The 19,686-nt window shown below is 46.9% G+C and overlaps 1 protein-coding gene across 1 annotated transcript in view; it reads right to left on the reverse strand.

The window, feature by feature from the left end:
- LOC131290619 (paired box protein Pax-1-like) overlaps positions 1-19,686 on the reverse strand; it is a 73,946-nt gene that overhangs the window by 34,892 nt on the left and 19,368 nt on the right. The gene's annotated exons all lie outside the window — the stretch shown is intronic.

Raw genomic sequence — 19,686 nt, forward strand, 5'->3', positions numbered from 1 at the left:
GGGAGATGGGAATGAAGAATGGCAAAGCAGCGCTGCTTTTTGGAGCGCACAGTATCGCGTCCCGTAGGGAGAAAACGTCAGATTTGGATACATTGTCGAAGTGATTGAGGTGATGATGGCGTTATCATATGATAATTTAACAACTTCTTGTCATCGTCCTAAAGAAAGAAAACCTAGTTCCATCATAGTTACATAGTGGGGAATTACACCATGCTTGTACAATCCGTGGCTCTACCAATCCAGTCTCTATGCCTATAGGTAAACCCCTCGAGGTCAACGTCGCCCAGTCGAACCGGTGCTTTTGTAACCGAAGCCGGTTTGTCGTCGTTCTGAAAAAAGTCACGGCCCCGGAACTGTTTCGAATCCGTTCCAAGAACCCGATGGCGACACGCGGCAAACAGTTACGGCTTGCGCGCCGGAAGTGACCGAGAGTCCTCATCATTGCACCCCAAAATCGCTGGAAGGAGTTCCCCGGAAGCGGATGGTTTGGTTCAAACCAATCCAAAGCAAAAAGGGAATATCGTAGAATTTAATCCTACAGTATTCCTCAGAATTTCGCCGATTACCGAGCGCGGGACTTCTGAAACAGAAAAAAAAGAAAATAACGGTCGAACCCTGGTCGGTCTTAGACGGGCTGGCGGCAGAAAGCCGATCGCATATGCTCAAATTTGTCCTAATCCCCTAGTTATTATCCTCGCAGTGGCACCAAAACCGCGGTACGAACGTACGGAAAGGTGATAGGACGAGGGCTGAATGGTTCTCGGAATAATTGTAAATCTTTAAACATTGGTATTAGCTTCCATTTATGTGTGTTAATGATATCGGTTCAGTTAGCCCGAGGACGGCAATGGTGGAGTGGTGAAAGGAAGCCACGTGAACCGTAGGCTAACCTAGCTTTTCCGAGAAGGATCCCCTATCGTGCGTGATCGACACCGATGGCGAAGAAGGGCAATAGAGGATGGTTGCGTTCAATAGCAGAGGGCAGACGACGGTTCAGTGTAGTTCGAATTAATTTCTGGCGTAACTCAAGTAGCTCCGAGCGCAGGTACCGATCTTTGAGGATTAGCGCTTTAGTCATTGCTTTCAAGGAATTCCCACACCAACCTGTTTTCACGTAACCTCGAGCAAGAGCTATTCACATACAAGAAAATGCCTTAAAGGCTCAGAATTAGGCGCTGAGAGCTAATGGAGGTCTTATACCCTAACTCTAGTACATCGACATCTGAATATTTTATACAGAATGCACCGAATTTAATTCAATGGCTGAGTCTTCTGGAGCTGTCAAATCTGCGTCGAAAATATTTACAATCCAACTCAGGGCAGAGACATCAACCACGTCCAAATAGTGCTCGAATAAATTATAATACTCGTCACTGGATAGACTGTGCAAAACGTGCCAAGCTCCGTCATCCTTCAATTTTCTCTTGAGTTCAATAATTTGCACTTTGCTCCTCTGCTGACGATGGATATGAAATCGGCGAGTTGTCATGCGGAAGAAGCATTAACAAAAGGAGCGAGAAGGAGAGATAGACCGAAAGGCGCTGGTAGACAATAAACCGCGGCATCGGCAGTCGATTTCTTTCATCGGCTGTCTTACTTCGGTAGCTCGGCAGGTCGAGTGTTTGTTTAGTTAGGGTTTAATTAAATTAAACATTTGACAACTCGGCCGCGCACTCGTAGAGCTATCCCTGGGTTTCCTGGTAACGGTGAGATGCTGCGTCTACCGGTGGGCAAACAGACAGACCTGGACCGTACTGGGGATGTCTCGGTACCGACGGCCCCACTTGAGTCAATGCGACCTCTTGCAGGCGCCTTCAAGAGGGATAGCCATTACTGCCTCCATGCTGGGGAGTCGGTGCTGCCTGTGGTGGAGCTCCAGTGGAGTCGCGCGGTCCCCCGTTATGATCGTTCTGCTTTTCGGTTATGACTCCGGTTGAACGGGTGCAAAACCGGAAATTGTTCTGCTTGAATCGAGCCGGAAACCTCGGTGGACGACGGTTATTTGATAAAGCTTGTGCAACACTCTTAGTTGCCCAACGATTACTTTTTGTCTTACGGCCCGCAACGTCCGGCCACTATCAAAAGGCCGTAAGAGCGGTGCGCGTCCACGGACTCATTTCGGGAGCCGACACTTCCGGACAACTGTATCAAAATGTCGCCAAATTTTACGGACTTTTGATGCTGCAGCCCGTGCCTGACCTCCGGCCGCCTGACGGTCATCTTTGCAGACTGTGGAACAGCACAGCCTATCTTCTTCTTCTTCTTCTGGTGTACGTGGATAGTCAGTCCTCTCGTACAGGGGAGTTTGGGGGTTGGGATTTGAACCCACGCCTCTAACCGGCACAATCTATGAGAGGATTCATAAAAACCTGATAGATTCATGAACCAGGAATGTATTACCAATCAGTTATTTAACCAATTTGTTGCACAGCAGAAAATATTGAAAGTTTTCAAGAAGCTATTCTATGGGCTGTTAATAAATTGTCCGTCTTCATGCAATCATTACCTCATTCGGATTTGTTACTTCAAGGAGCGCTTGGGCAAACCTAATTTAAGCATTATATAGAATACCAGGTAGCTTGGCCTATAAGCAACGCTATTAGCAATCTAATCGATTGGTAGTTTGTTTATTTGCTTAAACAATTTTATGGTCGCTTCTGTGGCTCTTTGGGACTATTGTTTATCGGCAATTGTGCATACAACCTAATGCTGTCAAAGCTGTCAGCTGTCATCAGTGAAATAGCCTGGTTCACAAGGCATGGGCCTGTTGTAAAGGATGGCTTAGTCAACCTTCCGCACAGGATGGGAAAGTTTTTCGACCGAGCTCACCCTGGTCGATGACGTTGCAGCTTCCACCGATCCGACCAAACGTGTCGAAAGTCGTCGTCCAGGCAGGATCGAACCGGGTCCTGGGGTACAAAACCGGAAACTGGCGCGAATCTATGCCGGATGAGGAACCCCGAAGAAGTCCTGACTTCTGTCCTGCCACCGACACACTCCCGAAACGCGCGGCACGCGCACACCGTGATTGTGTGTTTGATGGTTTAATAACTGAAAACAGACAGTGCCGATAACATCTGGCTATAGTTTGGGATGGCACTCCAGAGCTCGCCCGGTCGGAGTCGGATCTCGATCTCATATCGATATGCTACACAACCAGGCGCGCAATAATCACCCCCGCGCACCCACTCTCCGAGGGTTGCTAAGAACCTACTAACTTGGTGATATAATCCAGATCTCAATTTCTCCGAACCTGAACAGCTCCATGTCGGCGTTGCTTTCCGTCATTCTCTGTCCTTTTTGTTTTTTTTTTTTTTTTTGGCAAGTGGCTCGTCCGATGTGCGAGTTCCTGATGAAAAACATGCACGCCACGTGCCACCTCCCACCGCGCTCCCCATCCGATCCCATCCCCGTTCTGAAGAGGAAAACATCCGCACCGGCTCCTTTCGCCTGCTGCAATCGTTTCGGGCGCCACGCGGCCACATTATTCCATTTTATTCCACCCCTCCGTTGACCCCTCTAGCGCCTTGCCCTTACCCTTTCCCCCCCCCCCCCGGCACGAGGCACGAAATCAAAGACAATCGCACTCATCGAGGGTGAGACGTGGCGCGGTTAAGTATCATAAAATTGTCACATGCCAAATTACGTTTAAATAGCGTAAGCGATCCTTTTATTGAATTTCTCAACCCGAACAGCACACGCGTCCAGGACGGGTTCAAGTTCGCGTGCGCGCAGGGTTCGGGGACGGACGGGGAGACAGCAACATAACAATTATTGCCAGCGCAAGTTCTGCGGGGTGACGCCGGGTTGGTTTCAAGGAGGAGGAGGAGGGGGAGGGGAGGGAGGAAGAGGGGTGGAAAACATGGAAAAGCATTGTGTTGCGCGACCGCTGAAACGTACGCCGGCGATATTTTTATTAGTGGCAACCTAGGAGATCTCCCAAAACGAATGCGGAGTCGCCCCGCGCACCGTCAGGACTACTTCTAGGTACTTCTTTTTCCTTATATTGTTCACTTCCGAGAGGGATCCTGATGCCAGGCCCTCACCGAGAGCGTGATAAGCTTTTATTCATTATTAATGGTTCCATTTAGCGATGATAATGGATTTATACTTTTAACACAGAGCGAGGTCTGCTAATGTCTTCATCGAGAGGACGCGTGCATGGGTCTGGAAGTTCTGAACGACAGTGGTTTGCCAGAGGCAAGGCCTATTCTTCCCGGGGGGGGGGGAACCTTCAGACCAGTGCCAGGGAAAATGCGTTTCTCACGGCTTCTGGAGAGACTCGTTCGGTAGTGGTGAACGTGTTTCTGCAGGTGCTCCCGGACGCTGAACTTCTATAGACTGAAGTTAGGCTCAGTAAATTACCAGCTCAGGACATACCCGCTTGCTAGGTTGTTGCTACCCACTTACCTAGACAGAAATAAAGGATTGGAAATAAAATAGAATGCGATTTTGTTCTGGTATAACTAAAGGAGCGATTTCAACATACAATGCATATAGATTTATTAACGTGGCTAACGTGGATAACTCTCCTGAACCGTCTTGTATTAGCTATTCTGGTTAAATCTGGTTCTATAAAAACAATGTGGTTCTTCTATAAAATCTGGTATCAGCTTGTAGACTAAACCTTCACAAGCTCTCGTGCCTACCTTCAAGACTGTAATGATGTTCCAGGTGTTGCCTCGAACGGTGCGTGTACTAACTGCAATACACCAGATAAGCTTTTGACGGATCTATTTGTGCCCAACTAGTACTGTGCATCTCTTAGGGTGGTCTCAATCGCGTGTCGCCGCCCGTGGTACCAACTTCCGGTTCGTCTTTGTGCTCTCCGGTGCCGCAGAAGGGCAGAAAATAGGTTCGTTTGTACGCATACGTCGGGCGGTCACACATTCCACAAAACCGGTGGCGTAGCAGCGGCTCCGAATCCGGCACACTTAACGCCCCCGAAGAACGCACAAGAAGCGGTCTTGGGTTTCTAGTAGCACCTCGCGACTTCGGGTCTCCCGGGCCGTTCTTCATTATTCGACAATTAACACCTTGGCTCTCTTTTATGGCTCTCGGCATTTTGGCCCCGGACACCCCTTGGATCGACCTTCACCGGTAGCGGCCCGTTTCTTCTTTAACTCCACCGCACCGGCTTCACCGGACGTGGCAGGAGGTCGATATTTTGAGCCTGTTGGCATTTGACTGGTTTTCAAAAGTTGGCTTTTCGATGCGCTCCGTAATAGCGGACACGGTGCGGCTTGGTGACGAAACTAGTAAACACACCGTTAATGCTGTTTTCGTTTACATTTCGTCACGTGTGCGGGTCGCGTCGTGGAATTAAGGCTTTAGCAACTAAATCGTGGTAAGGCGGGCGCTGGCTTTTATTTAGTGGTTGCGTTCCCTTGCAACATCTATGTCATCAGTCCTTTAAACTTCTGGACCTCCTTCTTAACATGATGTTCCTTGGTTTACCGATTCCGTCTCATCAATTGTTCTACTAAGTCCATGGTGTTAATCTGTAGAGTAGTCCTCCGAGACATCACAGCCTTTCATGTTGAATAGCGTAAAGTCTTAAACTTCACTAGTGGAACGTTTAACGGGTTTCAAAGTAAAGGAGTTAGGTACACCTTGTCGTAGTGTACTCTACACTTCCCAAAGTGAAGCTTTATTCAGAGCAGAGTCAGTGGTCATCCGTGTGTTGATAGCTTGTTGTAAATATATTTCTTTAAAAGCCTTCATTTGGAGTGCCTTCCACACCCTTTCAGGATGAGGCCGGAGCATGGACATGAACTCGCGGGCTTTTTCGGGAAGGATGTGATCCATTTTCCAGGCTCGACGAACACGAAAGCTATGCCGCCTCCCGGCACCGAGCTCAGCGTTAACCAGCGAATGCGGTGCGGGATCGCGTCTGGCGGTGTTTACCAACTAATAACACTTGAGCAGCGCTCGCGAAGGTTTTCGTGCCGTGACCGCCCGGTGTGGCGGACCGAACGGTGTTTGCGTTTTCGGTACCGGCATTCGTTTCGGCCCCGGCGTAATGCGGCGTCATCCAAAAGCCGACCGGGCCCCCTGCCCTGCGCGTATCTATGACATCAAAGAGTCACCCAACCGGCTACCGGAGTGCGGCTCCACGGTTCCATCCCGGAACCGGCCAGGGCTTCCTTCTCGAGGCTGAAAACAAGCAGAGAAAACAAGGAGAGGAGGCAACGCAAAGCGCAAAGCACACAGGAGCAAGGCTTGAGTGTGGTGAACGGAGACGGGATCTAGGCGACGGCGTTCTATGTCGTGTCTACGAGGCGGGGACCAGCAAAAAGGTAAACACCATCAAGCGATCGAGACGCTACTGCTACTTCCCTACCGCTTCCCGACCGCTTGCACACTACTTCCCCATGCCAGCTTCCTCCTCCAAACGAGCGGAGTCCCGGTAGCCTGTTTGTCAAGTCACTTACGCTGTTTTAGTGCGAACACAAACAAATGGGCACACAACAAAACAAAACTTATGACAAAAAAACAAAGGAAGGAGAATGGATGGAAACACGGAAAAAGGCAAAAACAAAACGCCCTTCAGCACCCACCCCCCATCCATGCCTCATTTACCACCGAAAGCCACGTAACGAAGGTACGCCGGAGAGTGCGTCTTCAGACTTCACCGTTCCTCGGTGCTGTTTGCCAGCGCAGCCTCCTCGAGAGACCCTCGCCGACCGAAAAGCCGATGCCGGTCAGCTTGACGGGAACGTTAGACGGGGCAGGTGGGCAAGGGGCAGGGTAGGGCGGGTGGGGTCTTTCTTTCACAACGCCAAACCGAAGGCTAATGATAATCCTTCCCATTAACTGAGGGATCTGGGTCTATTTTTCCTTCTCCTAAGGAGACGACAACTGTGGTCCGCAAAGGACCCTTACAGTTTGTCACTTCCGCCTGGCGCATATGTTTCACATTTGCCGGAAAGGCCTACCTACCTCCCAGTCGAAAGGAACGGTAGTGTTTGCATTGGCGAATGTTGATCGCCTGTCGATTGGCAGATTAGCTGATTTGTAGCTGGCGGACTAGAAGAAGAGAGGGTCGAACTCACGAGGGTACCGGAAGTGTGTGACTGTGTGTTTGTGTGTCCGTCTGCTTCATGCAGTCGCTGCTGGAAGCACTAGCTACAAATATGTTTACATTGAAAATTCATGTCTTTTGCTTACATTGTCATGTTGTGTGCTTCTATGATAAGCTCTTTTTTTGTGGCGGATTTCAAAACTCTGGCCAGAAATTCCGTCTGCCTTGGAAAGCTGCTACAATAATATGCATGAAAAAAACTGGCACAACGATAGAACAACTTTTAATGCAGGGGTCGGCATACATTTCCTTCAAAGGTGAGTCAAAAGATACCGAAAGCGCGGGCCGGATACATTAAATCAGGGGTCGGCAAAGACCGGCCCGCGCAACTGATTTTATTCGGCCCGTAGTAAAATTTTAGTGCTTCATACGAAAAGCCCATCTCAAGATTAAAATTGTTGAACGAATTGTTTAGTACCAGGTGACTTTCTCTTATTCTTTTCGTTAGACTTTTTTGATCGTATTTGTATGATTGACCGTCCTAAAATTTCCTAGCGTCGTGATTCTCGTCCAAAATCCGATGACAATTACTCGTTTACTTTGCATCAAAAACAGCTACAATCAAGGAATACACCTTTCATACCCATTTCGAGTTAATGGCTCGCAACTTTAAAACTTATCGAAGCTGAGTTATTTTATATTCTCAGAAGTAGTACTGCAGTAAAACTAGGATATTTTAAAATAATTTAAATACAGGATTAATTTGAAGTATAAATTGAAAAATTCAACTAAAATAAGCATGAACATTATTTTTTTTAAATCAACGATAAAGTCACGATGTTTAAGTAACTTTTGCTACTTAGAAAATTGATTCAAAAGGGTTTGGTATTAATTTGAAAACATCAAATAATCGTTTAAGGTAACCGGCACGCGCTTTCGGCTTCTCTTTAACCATCCTGGCCCTTTTTGGGAATCGTGTGCCGACCCCTGCCTTAAATGATGATTTAATGTTTCTTTTCCCTTTTGAAAAGAGTAACAACTTTCTAAACAGTAAAGTTACATTAAAAAGTAATGTAAGGTAAAATATATAAGAAATTTTATCAAGTCCAATACAAATTGGTTTTTGTATGAAGTACTTAAATTTTCTTACAGCCCGGATAAAATCAGTTCGGCGGGCCGGACTTTGCGGAACTTCTCACTCCGACGCATTGTCAAAAATCAACAGTTATTTATAAGATGTGAAAAGTATGCTACTCGTCGGTGTTTTCCGACAACGATTTAAAACAGTTTTGAAACTACTAACACAAACAAAAGTGTGGACTCTTATCTATAAATTGTTTTTTCTTCAAGCGCGCTTTTTTTTCAACTTTAAAATCACTGACACGCTGTAGGATGGATCACGAGGGCCGTACTTTTTCTAGCAAGATGCAACCCTCGTTGTTCGCGGAAAAAAGGTCGAGTGAAAACGAAAGGGACTTTCGATCGGGGGACAATTTTCTCGAGTACAGCGAAAACACTCGATTGCATTCGTTCCACTGCATCAAGCAGCGTGACGTTATCGATTGCATCCGGTGCCCGGGGGGCAGGCGCGGGGTAAAAAGGGGTACCGATTTGTCCGGATGAAAATGCCAACCTTCCTCTCCCTTTCACCCCCTCTTTCCCGTGGCCAACTATCTTTTTTAGGCACTTCAACCCGGGCGGAGGGGAAAAAACGGTTCGCATAAAACCGGCGTAACCGAAACGGGCTCACCTTAGCGAATGGGAATCATTAAATTTGCGCGAAGAAGGAGGAAAAACAACAGCGATGCTGCACGGGAACTCCTGTTGCACGTTGGTTGACGCCTCCGCCACGGCTTTCGTCTCGCAATGGCTACTGAGTCACACGGATCGCGGGTTGAAATATCATCGAAAACTCAAGTGGCAAGTAAATAAATCTTCCTCTCCACGGTCGCAATGTGCTGGAGGAAGGGAGGCTAGAGGGAGGCAGTTTTTTTTTTGTTTCCATCGAGGGAACAAAAAGGACGCTACGCAATAAACCAAAAAGGGTTTTTCCGAAACGGCTTTTCCCACCCCTTCGGGGAAGCAGGAGTCACCCGCTCAAGTGCAGGAGTAAATTATTCCTGCGACGCGAATAAAAACCAACAGGCAAACCGTGCCATCGGCTTTCCTCGATCGGTGGAAGGAGTTTTTCCACGATTTATTGCCCGCCCGAGTTCCCGGCAGCCGAGGTAAGGCTCTGCTTTTCTGCGTCGGAATAATTAAATAAACGTATGATTGAGTCGCGATAGTCTGCGAGGAAAAACCTAAGCATTTCCTCTTCGGAACTATCAGTCCACTTTCTTCCAACCCTACTGCCAGTGGTTGGCAGCTCGGCTCTGCCCTGTCGGAGTCACTCTGTTTCGACGTCGCTCGGCCTTAAATGTCTGGCTTGGAAAAACTGTCGCTGGGCCAGGGGTGAAAATTCGCTTTCCCCCGGGGGCCCCTGCTTGACTTCATTGTTGAATTAGTCTGGATAAATTACATTCCACTCGCCCACCACCCAACCTATGTCCGTATGTCGTTTATTTTCAACCCCCCCCACCCCACTCTTCCATCCGGTCGTACGCAGGGGAAGCGGATTGGCATCCCTTGGTCTTGTACGGGGTTTTCCCATGCGTTAACAACATCATCATCATCATCGTCATGTTCCGCGCTCCTTTCCCCGCCGGAACACACACACCCGGTCCAACACAAACGTACCGTGTGCCGGTGAGCGATTGCATTATGGTGCCCTCCTTCCCGCACGAGCCCTTGATTTCTTCGAATCCTTTACTGCACCCCTTTGCAGCGCCATTCCTAGCATTCCTAGGGACGCGGGGGAAACGGCGGGGGGTGGAGGTGCAGCCGAGGTGGCGGCTATGGTTTTGACGTTTTTCACGCAGCCTGCATTCCTCGAGGCATCGCCGCCCCCGGGGGAAACTGCTGGAAAACTAGCTCCTACCTGGCCGGCGTTCGTGTGAGGCGCCCCTTTCGAGACCTTTTTTCCATTCTTTTCGTTCAACCATCCGGAGCTTTCCCGCAAAGGATTCCCACAAACAATCGACAGCATTCCGTCGCGTCAGAGTATGTCGATATACGACACATATACGTCAATTATCCTCCAAAATGATTTTCATTCAAGGCTAAACTTTGATTCATTGACGATATTTGGAAATATCGGGGTCAACTCATGCACTAAGAGATAGGACAGCTGTGAAAACGGATGAGTCCCGTGTAAAGCATGATGAATGAATAATTGAAAATGTTACCTTCCCACACAACACATATGCATGTACATCGAATATCAACTTGAAATAATCGTACTTCTATGCAATATGTCTAAATCGTAAATGATGCTAAAATAATGCCTATACGTACAAAAGTGGAGGCGCTAACCGTACATTGTTCAAAATGTATACGTTTAGTCGTATATTTTCTAAGTCGGCATCATATACGACTTACGATATACATCAGCCGTACATTGCTCGTATATCTATACGTATGCATAAAGAAAATCGTATTACATTCTTAATCGGCATCATATGCAACAAAGAATATACATTGCTCGTACATTGTCTATGCATAATGCGATTCCGATTCGAAATATACTAATATGAGATTCAATTTATTCAACTTAATACGACTTCGTGTTGTGTGGGTTATCCAAGTCGATAAATAAATCCTTTAACACCACTTCATTCAATTTAGTAGTTATCAGAACTACAATAAATCAATCGTAGTCTGTTAATTTAGAATTTAGAAATCCCTTAGTTGTATCAAATTTGTGTTTACACATCTAATATTATTCATACGGAGTTTTCAACCCGTTTTAGTAACTGCCCGTGTTAAACTTTATAGAAATGATAATGAACTACTAACTCTCATTTTACTTTTTTTTTACAAAACTTACATCAGTCGTTCCTCATTGGCCATCTTTAAACTTACCGGTTTCATAAGTTGGATAATTTCCTGGATGTGCGAGTGAAGAAGAAAATCGTTATCAACTCTATCTACTCTACTCACTTTTGTTTTTACAAAATAGGTTGGGAATTATTCAACTTGGCAGAAAAAATGGATCGGCGCAAAGTTGCACACGGAACAAGTGTTCCCTGCAGTATGAAACGGTGGTATTTTCTTTTCCTCATGGTTAACATAAGTTGTGGAAACATACAGCAGTGAAGTATATAGGACTGTTTTTTTTCCGGATGAGAGTGTTTTTCCGGATTGAATCGTGCAAATCAACTGGTCTTTTTTTTTTATAAAACAAGTAGCAAATGGAAGATATTTGCGAAGGTAAGGCGGAAAGTTTTCTTTCGTTTCTATTTTTTTTTTTTGCTGGTGCAGCAACAAATCGCATGGATGCCTGCATGCTCTCAGTGTTTATGCTACGGTGTGTTGTTTTAATTCCGAAATCCGCACGTGCACCACGGTACGATGTTTGCGAGTCGATCGCAAGCAGGTTGTCGATCTCGTAGCTCCTCAGATGCACGCTTGCTTCAGCGTTGTACGAAAACAAAATGCATATGCGAGGACAAACATGTGCGCCGGTGGAGGTTTTCTTTGCCGTGAAGCGCAAAGAGAAAATGTGTGCATCCTGTTCTTACCGGCCCATCTGCTGCGAGCAAACGGAGCCACTGGTTTTCGTTGCTAGCGAACAATTCGAGAATGACCTGTTGTCCGGCTTTAGTCAATGTAATGTGCACTTCCGGGCGGAAGTGTGGGAGAGCCAAAGAAAACTGACCCCATTTGTAGCATTGGAAAAAACCGCAGCTACAATAATACATATTTCTTTGGGCTGTCTTTACTGGTTGTGCGGAATGAGAAAAATGAAAAGATGAAAGCAAACGGCTCCATACGCGTGTAGGATGAACTAAGTGCAGGGCAGAAGCAGACCGAGGTAATTATTTTTCAAAGAAATATCAACTATCCATAAGTGTTTCTTACGTAACCGTTGAAAAAGTAAATATGTTTGTTGGTAGGATGTAAAATCTAGAGCTCTCGTAGAGTGGGCCGCCACCTTAGGACTACTTAGCATTCTACCAAGTAGTTTACAAACAATTTTCTCGTACTTCGAATACCAACCTCAAGCGAATTTAAATTTACCAATCGTTTATCAATTTGAAACTTAGCACAAATGCCAAACAAGTGACGAATAACGAATGAAACAATTTGGATACAACACAAATGGGAAAAATGTGAATACCAATCGAACTGAAATGAAAACACAAGTTATCCTATGTAAATTGAGATGATGTAAAATATAATTAATACATGCAATAAACAGTATCTGCCAATAGCTTCCAAAGAACAACTGAAAAGAGGCAGTGTGGGGCTTTTAACCTCATGATGCGCTATGTTCCTGCATAACATCATAGTAGAACCCGTGTAATGTGTATAATGTATGTGTGCTTCATAACAACATCAGTGATTTAGCTCGTCATGAGTTTCTAACAACGTTTGTGTATCTTGTGAATATCGTCTTCAAATCGTCCAAGATTAAGTTAGATTTCTTCTGTTGTTGTGTTCTGTTGTACCCAAACAATCTTTATCTATTTTTAATTAAAACAAGAACATCACGATGAAACATTATATCTGTTTGATTAAAAAGAAGGTTAATTATGGAAGTTAAATATTGAAACAAAAAGAAAATCATATTTCCCGCTCTGTACGAAGTAAAATATACCAGTAACTTCAAATCGAGAAAATCTCCACCCAAACGGGTGGGGAAAAGTTTGAGTGAAATTGTTCGACAGGTACAAAATGTGTGCACTGTAAAATGTCACCGTCATCGTGTGAGTGGAGAAAATTAGTGCCGTATTTCAGGGTGATGGGTTGGAGGAGCCAAGGGGACGACGGTTGTGGCGAAGCAGCAACATAAGAAGCCGCTTTTGGCGGTACTCCACCCCGCGACCCTCCATACCCTCCATGGCCATTTTACGCGAGTTTTAACGCCTCCAATTGGCGCCAAGGCACTAATTATTATTATTTTATTTAAGTTCATCTCTTCTGCCAACAAAGCTCCGCCCCCCCCCCCCCCCTCCCCCCTCCCCCTCCTCACCACTCTCTTGGGACGGTGGAGACGTATTCAGCCTGCTCTGGACTGTATGCGTTGTGTGTGGGTTTTGAGGTTGCATTTTTTTTTCTCGTGTTTTTCTCTTTCGATGGCGCCCTGGGTGCGTGTGTGTGTGTGTGTGCGGGATGGCGTTTCGCGTCCCACTATGAATTGGAAATCAATTAGAGAAGTTGGACTAAAACTTCAGGAGAGAAAATCGATCAACCGTCAAGCCTGGGGCTGCTTTGCGTTGGTTCCAAAACCCCCCGGTTCACCCGGAAATCACGTGATAAGGACAGGGCGGGTCGAGCGGCAAAGTACGACTGATGATCCCTGCCCACGTGGCCGACCGGCCCCGGCAGTTTCCGGCGGTGCGATTGTATTCAATTATGGCCATTTGCTAAATGCCAACAAATAACATTTAAAGAACCCCATCCGTCGGGTGTCGTTCTTTCGCGTCCGTCTTTTTGCGAGACATGTGTATCCTCCCGAGGATCCTTATCAGTCCCTTCGAGCGGGAGTTTCGCTTTATTTTCCCGCAACGAGCCGAAAAACTCCGAGTGCGCCTAACAAGCCGACCGGCTCCTGTTCCTCGATTCAAACAATAATGAACTTGAGCAGCGCAGGCAGGCCAGGAGCGTGGGGTAAAACGGGTCCCGCCGACGGGGGAAGGAGGTGCGATTTACGTCCTGACATTGTGTCGATTGTACGCTACCGAGCCGGATAACAAATTGCCACATTACCCTTTCGGTCACCTCGGTCCTATCCTCGGAAATAGGACGATGCGATGGTTGGGTGAGGACGGGAAAACAATCACCAACCAAACGTCAGCCATCCCAGCGTCGATTCATCCGCACACGCCGCACAGACGAGGGTGTGTGTGCGTGTGTGTGTGTGAGAGAGGGTAAGTTTTAAAAGGACTATAAAACTGACATAAAACTAATGTTATCGCAACCCCTAAATCCTGGCCGTACTTCCCCGCACGGACACCCATTATTCATCCACGACTCTCTCTCTCTCTCTCTCTCTCTCCCACCCATCCCCCTCCCCCTTCTATCGCGGAGGGAAAAATGTTCATCGAGCGCTAAAAGGACATTCGGTGCATTTTTCCCGCCGTTGTGTTATGTTCCCTGGGTGAAGTCATACGAGGTTCGGCAGTCGGGTTGCAGAGGGGTGGGGGGAGGGGAAGGGAAGAATTTTGCTCCACGGCCGCACCGTGGGCGAGCGAGAAGGAAGCAGTGAAGAACAAGAAATCAACCAAGCAGCGCAAATGCTATAAATCGTTCGATTTTATGTTTGGAACGCTAAAAACGCCCGGACGGGCGACTTGTTGGACGTGCAAGTGGAAAGCGAGCAGAAGGGCAGGGGCGCACACGATGACGAGTGCGTTTTCCGGGGCGACGTTGCCGTTAAGTCAAGTAAAGTACAGTCAATAAAATTTTACGACTGCGACGACGAAAGCGAACCCCGCTCCAGGGTCGGTTTTCCGGAGGAAGAAGAACGGGGTGGTAGGAACGGGTGGGTGGTGAGGGGGGAGGGTGGCGGTCAAATGATTTTAATCGTGTCAAAGCCAGAGAGCAGCCAGAAGCTGGTAGCTAGCAGAAAAGGTGCCTACCGTCTCGTCCAGACTCCAGCAAAGCGAAGTTCCCAATGTCCCAAATGTCTTCGCTGTATCCTCGACGTATACAGGCATACACGTACACCCCGGGGCCTGCGATGGCAATCGCGTCGTTATCGTTTTCAGCCGGTGGCAGTTAATTGAATCACCGGCTTTCCCCGGAAATCGCAATCCCAACGCCAGTTGAGGCCGGAGGACGCGTCGTCAATCGGGCGTAAAATTTGCTTTTCAATCTCTGCCCGCCTCAGATACAGCAGCAGTAGCTTGACATTTACCCTTCGAACCGGAACTATGTGTGCGTGTGTCCGGGCTCCGAGAGCCACGAGGGCTGCTTCGTTACTGCATTCGTGTACTTCTTGTTGCTCTTGTGTACGCCGAACCAATCGAATAATGAGTCTAATTAGAGACTCCGGAAGGGATAGACGCTGTGTGCGCTAACGAATACTCGGTAGCAATGCTTTTTATGACATCATAGACAGGGGAGAAGGACAAGTCGGACTCATAGATAAGGAGAAAGTATCGAACCTCTGGTGCTAGCGTCCCTGTTATGCCACATCAAGTAATTTGTCTCTGTTGCCAACTAGATTACATGCCAAAAAAATACTTCATGGTGTCCAACGGCTTCCGGCAGATATAGGTACATTCCATTATCGACAGCATCTGCAAACCTACCTCCGGTTTTGTCTTCCCCAGAACAGATCTGGACGGGGACTCAGAAGTTTGAGCTGGTCGAAGCTGTAGTCCTTCGTCACCATTATAGCGGTAGGGGACAGGCTGTCCAACTGGGTTTGTTCTCTCCAAAATAAAAGTAGAACCTTCAAACAAGGCTCGATGCTCAACGGTCGGTCAAGTTCCAGGGTTCGATCAACTGAACACTAGCAGACATTTACACCCGGTAGCTTGTGGTAGTCTTCGTGGTGTTGGGTAAACAACCCAAGTAACATTTTAAGTTTTATCATGGTTCTAACGATGTTGTTCATTCTCATCATTAAGTCTCATCTTAGGAGTAAAATATCTTAAAGGCTGTGATAAAACCTTCATAAACCCGTTTTAAGTGTAAGAGGGCCCACTCTACAGAACGTTGTCAAAACCATCCCTTGAAACCTTTTCTAGACCTAAAACCACTGATTGGTTTTAAGAGAAGGTTTTAAGAAGGACTTAACAGCGAATTGACAGACTCTTCAAATCTGCTAAGATTTTAGACTTAATGAACGGTTTTATAGCTATCCTCAAAAGGTTTTAAGTATGTCAAAATTATTAAAACTATTTTGCCTGCTGAGAAACCTCTCTAAAACCAATTGGACTTGGTACACCCATGTTAAAACATTGATAAAACTTGTTGAAGTCTAATAGGTCTTAGAAATGTTACTTGGGAATGTTCACAGGCTCTCAGATTATTTACTCGGAAGCTTGGCTGAGGGACTTGGGATTTATTAGACTAATGACTAATGATTAGACTTTGTTAGGCTGTGTTCAATTGATCTGTTGTCCACTGAGCAGCGTGGTACTCCGTGGAAGAACAATATGCTATTGTCTTTTGTCAGGATTGGAGTGTTTTGACAGTTGGTATCCGCTTCGGACTACAACCGGACCGCATGCAAATGCTAAGCGGATCGTCAACTAATGGAGATAGAACACTCCGCAGGTGCTCAGATCAGCCGCTAGTATCCCTGAGTTCAACATTGCAGGGAACTTCAGGTATCAACTCACTCGGCACAAGAAAAATAAATCGGCTACCGGAAAAAAAAACCTTCCTGAAGTAGGATATTTTTCCCGGTCTGCTTGTGTGCGCTTCCTCCAAACCCCTCGACCGATGATCTTCTCATCAACGAGCACAATTAATGTCACTCCGATGGCACTCGGCCAGCGTTTTGTTTACCTTGCGCTCCGCTCTGCGCACAAAACCGACCCGGGGGGAAAAATGCTGCCATTCGATACAGGCAAACCGCGACGAGAGCGAGGGGGAATCGCTAAGAGGGAAAATCAATAAAGCAGGAAAAATATTTAGCTACAAGTTAATTAAGAAGATGAAAACAAACATGCCGCTAGTCGCTGAATGCTGGCGAGACCGGCGTGCAACGCTGCTGCTGCTGCTGGAACTCCCGGGAAATTCGAAGGGGAAAAGGAGGAGAACGGCAGAGCGCGAAGGAAACTACCTAGGGAACCTCGGGCCCAGTTTGTAACCGTGCCATCGGGGCTATTTCTTACCGCCTAGCATTCCACCTTGCGCCCGTCGTCCCCGGTTTTTCCTCTTTTCTGCTCCGATTTTCTCAGACGCAGTTGTCCTTGCACTTTTTCGTTTTGGTTTTTTTTGGTTTGGTTTGGTTTTTCGGTTGGCAATCGGAGCTGCAAAATTCTGTTTGCCTTAGCGTACACCGCCGCGCGTGACGGAAAGCCGATGATTGGGCCGGGGCCCATTCCCCTCTTGGTGTTTCCCCTCGAACTGTTCGATTTTCCACCGCCGGTGTTTTTTCGTTGAGCCGACCGGGGGGTCGGTCTGGCCGGTAACGAAATGTAAACTTCCCCTGCGCCCCGGTCCCTGCGTTGAAGCTACGCTTTTCCCGAGCCTTAATGAACGCTCGCTCGGTTTTTGCGGGTTAATGGATTACCGAGGGCGCCCCTCGTTCGCAAACGCAAATCCTGAGAACTTTGGAAAACATTCCAACGAGTACCTGTGCGCGTGATTGTGTGTGTTTATGTCCATGTATTGTGTGCTACTCACATGTTTCCATGCTCTTGCCAATATTTGTTGTCAACTAGCTTATTTGCCCGGTTACACGGGCACTATGTTTTTTTTTATGTGTAAGCTATCTTCTAGGAGGTTGAATATGAAATGTTAGTCAAATATAACATTCAACGTTTCATTCCAAGTCCAGTTATCACTTATTCACTTGTCGTCCAAGTCACTTGTCGAACCATTTAAATCGGTATTGTACGACTTCATATCAATCTAAGGAAGCTTTAAAATATTTATTGCTATAAAATGTGTATCAATTACATCCTTCAGTTTCCTCGTGTTTGTCCATCGGAGTGAGCTCTGGATGTCGTTCTGGTTGATTTGTACATCATGGCGATATTTTTGTTTTGTGTGTGACTGTATTTTTGTGGACAAACTGAAGATACTAAACATTCGTGGCAAGTTAGTAACTTCGAACCGAGAACCAAGCGAATCAGGACCGATCATGAAGACGCTAATTCAGTTATTCTGTTGCGGGATTGTTGGTTTGAATAGTTTTCCCTATTCCAGCAGCAGGTTACTGGTTGCATAGCACACTTGCATGCAACTTGAGAGTGCGTGCAACATGAGATGGTACAACTTGTAAGCGCACTTTGCTAAATTTTATAATTTATAGATAGATAGATAGATAGAAGATAGAAGATAGATAGAAGATAGAAGATACGCGCTTATCACAAGGAAATATGTACTCAATATGTGCTGTTATACGTTATCTCTTTCTTTTTCTCACTCTCTCTCTCTCTCTCTCATTTGGCAGATTCTCGGTGACTAGGAAAACTGTCCAGATTGTCCTTAAGTACGTTAATTTAATCAACCCCACTGGGCGTCCCCATTTTTCTTCCGTTCTACCTAAGTTTGGTACCTACCTATTTACAATTAGTAATTGATGGAATAGTTCCAAACCCGGCTGACAGAGAGAGAGAGAGAGAGAGAGGTAAAGCCGATCGCCCAGATTTCGGTAATCCCTCCCGGCGCCGCTGGTGATTATGCGATTGGAGAACGTGGATAAGCTCACCCTTCAGCTCACCCCGGGGCCCGGCCTCTAGCTGGGTTCTCCAAAAACCCCGCGAAAAAGGTTAGGAGTCCGACCCGGGCTAGGGAACGTGAAGCCCCAATCACCAAGAGGCGCGGATGGGCATGGGCATCGGTCACCGAACCGGGTGTCCCCAAAAACAAAGGTTCAGTAATCCGCCACCGTTAAGGAACGCTTGGATCAGAAGAAGAGCTTTGTAATCCGGCATGCCGCAGATTTCGAGCGAGGCGGAGTGTTGTGGTTTTTGGTGTGGCCTAATCGCAGACCACCAATCGCTGGGTGGTTATGCAATTGCACATAAGCTATACAATCTATCGCACTTCCAAGACTAACCACAGGTGCTAAGTTGACGGGATTTGTGGTACGGGTTCAAGCTGCCAGGTCTTCATTTTCCGTCCCCTGTAGTCACGCATTCCTTTGACGGGGGGAGAATGAGGTAGTACTTCCTTCGCCAAGCGCTTTTTTCCCCAGTGATTGATTTGGCTCGAGTCTTGTCGAATATGTGTTGCCAGTATTTGGTGATGTGCAGGGAGGAGTGGAAGTGGAGTGGTGCTCCTTCACCTCTAGGTTCCTTCCTTTGCCTTAGGGGGCCTTTTTTTCTTCGGGTAATGAGCTCCGGAGCTCAGGCAAACGGGAGACTATAATCAAATTATTTTAATGTGATGTATCGGGTAATCGCTTAATCTGTCTTACCGATCCCTGCTGCAAGTGTTCGATATGCTTGCTCCGTGCATCAAAATTTACACAGAGTATGCGCATGTGTGAGTGTGTGTGTGTGTGTGTGCATGTTTTTCTTCCCTCGGATCCACGCTGGGCGGAATTCAATTTGCCTTGCGATTCAATTTTTCCTGCTCCGAGTTTATCAATCCTGGAGAAACCGACAACAATCGCAACATATTTCCATCCATTCGACGCTCCACACGGTGTGTCCCTGCAACCGTCCATCTGTCAGCTAACTGCGTCACACATGCACACAAAAAGACCCCCGGAAGCGCCGCGCCGATGCAACAAATCCCAACAAAACACACCCGAACAGTCGAAATCAATAAACCGTGCGGATCTTGTGGTGGGAAAATTGGAGAAAACCGGGGGAAAAGTGTCGCCGGTGGCGATGGAAGGTTTCGACCGGTTCGGGGGAAAACCGCGTTGGAGAACAATACCCTCAACCGGGGGCCCGGTAATAGAATAAAACAATCAAAGTAGG

Source organism: Anopheles ziemanni, chromosome X (genome assembly GCF_943734765.1).
Source record: "Anopheles ziemanni chromosome X, idAnoZiCoDA_A2_x.2, whole genome shotgun sequence".
Lineage (NCBI taxonomy): Eukaryota > Metazoa > Arthropoda > Insecta > Diptera > Culicidae > Anopheles > Anopheles ziemanni.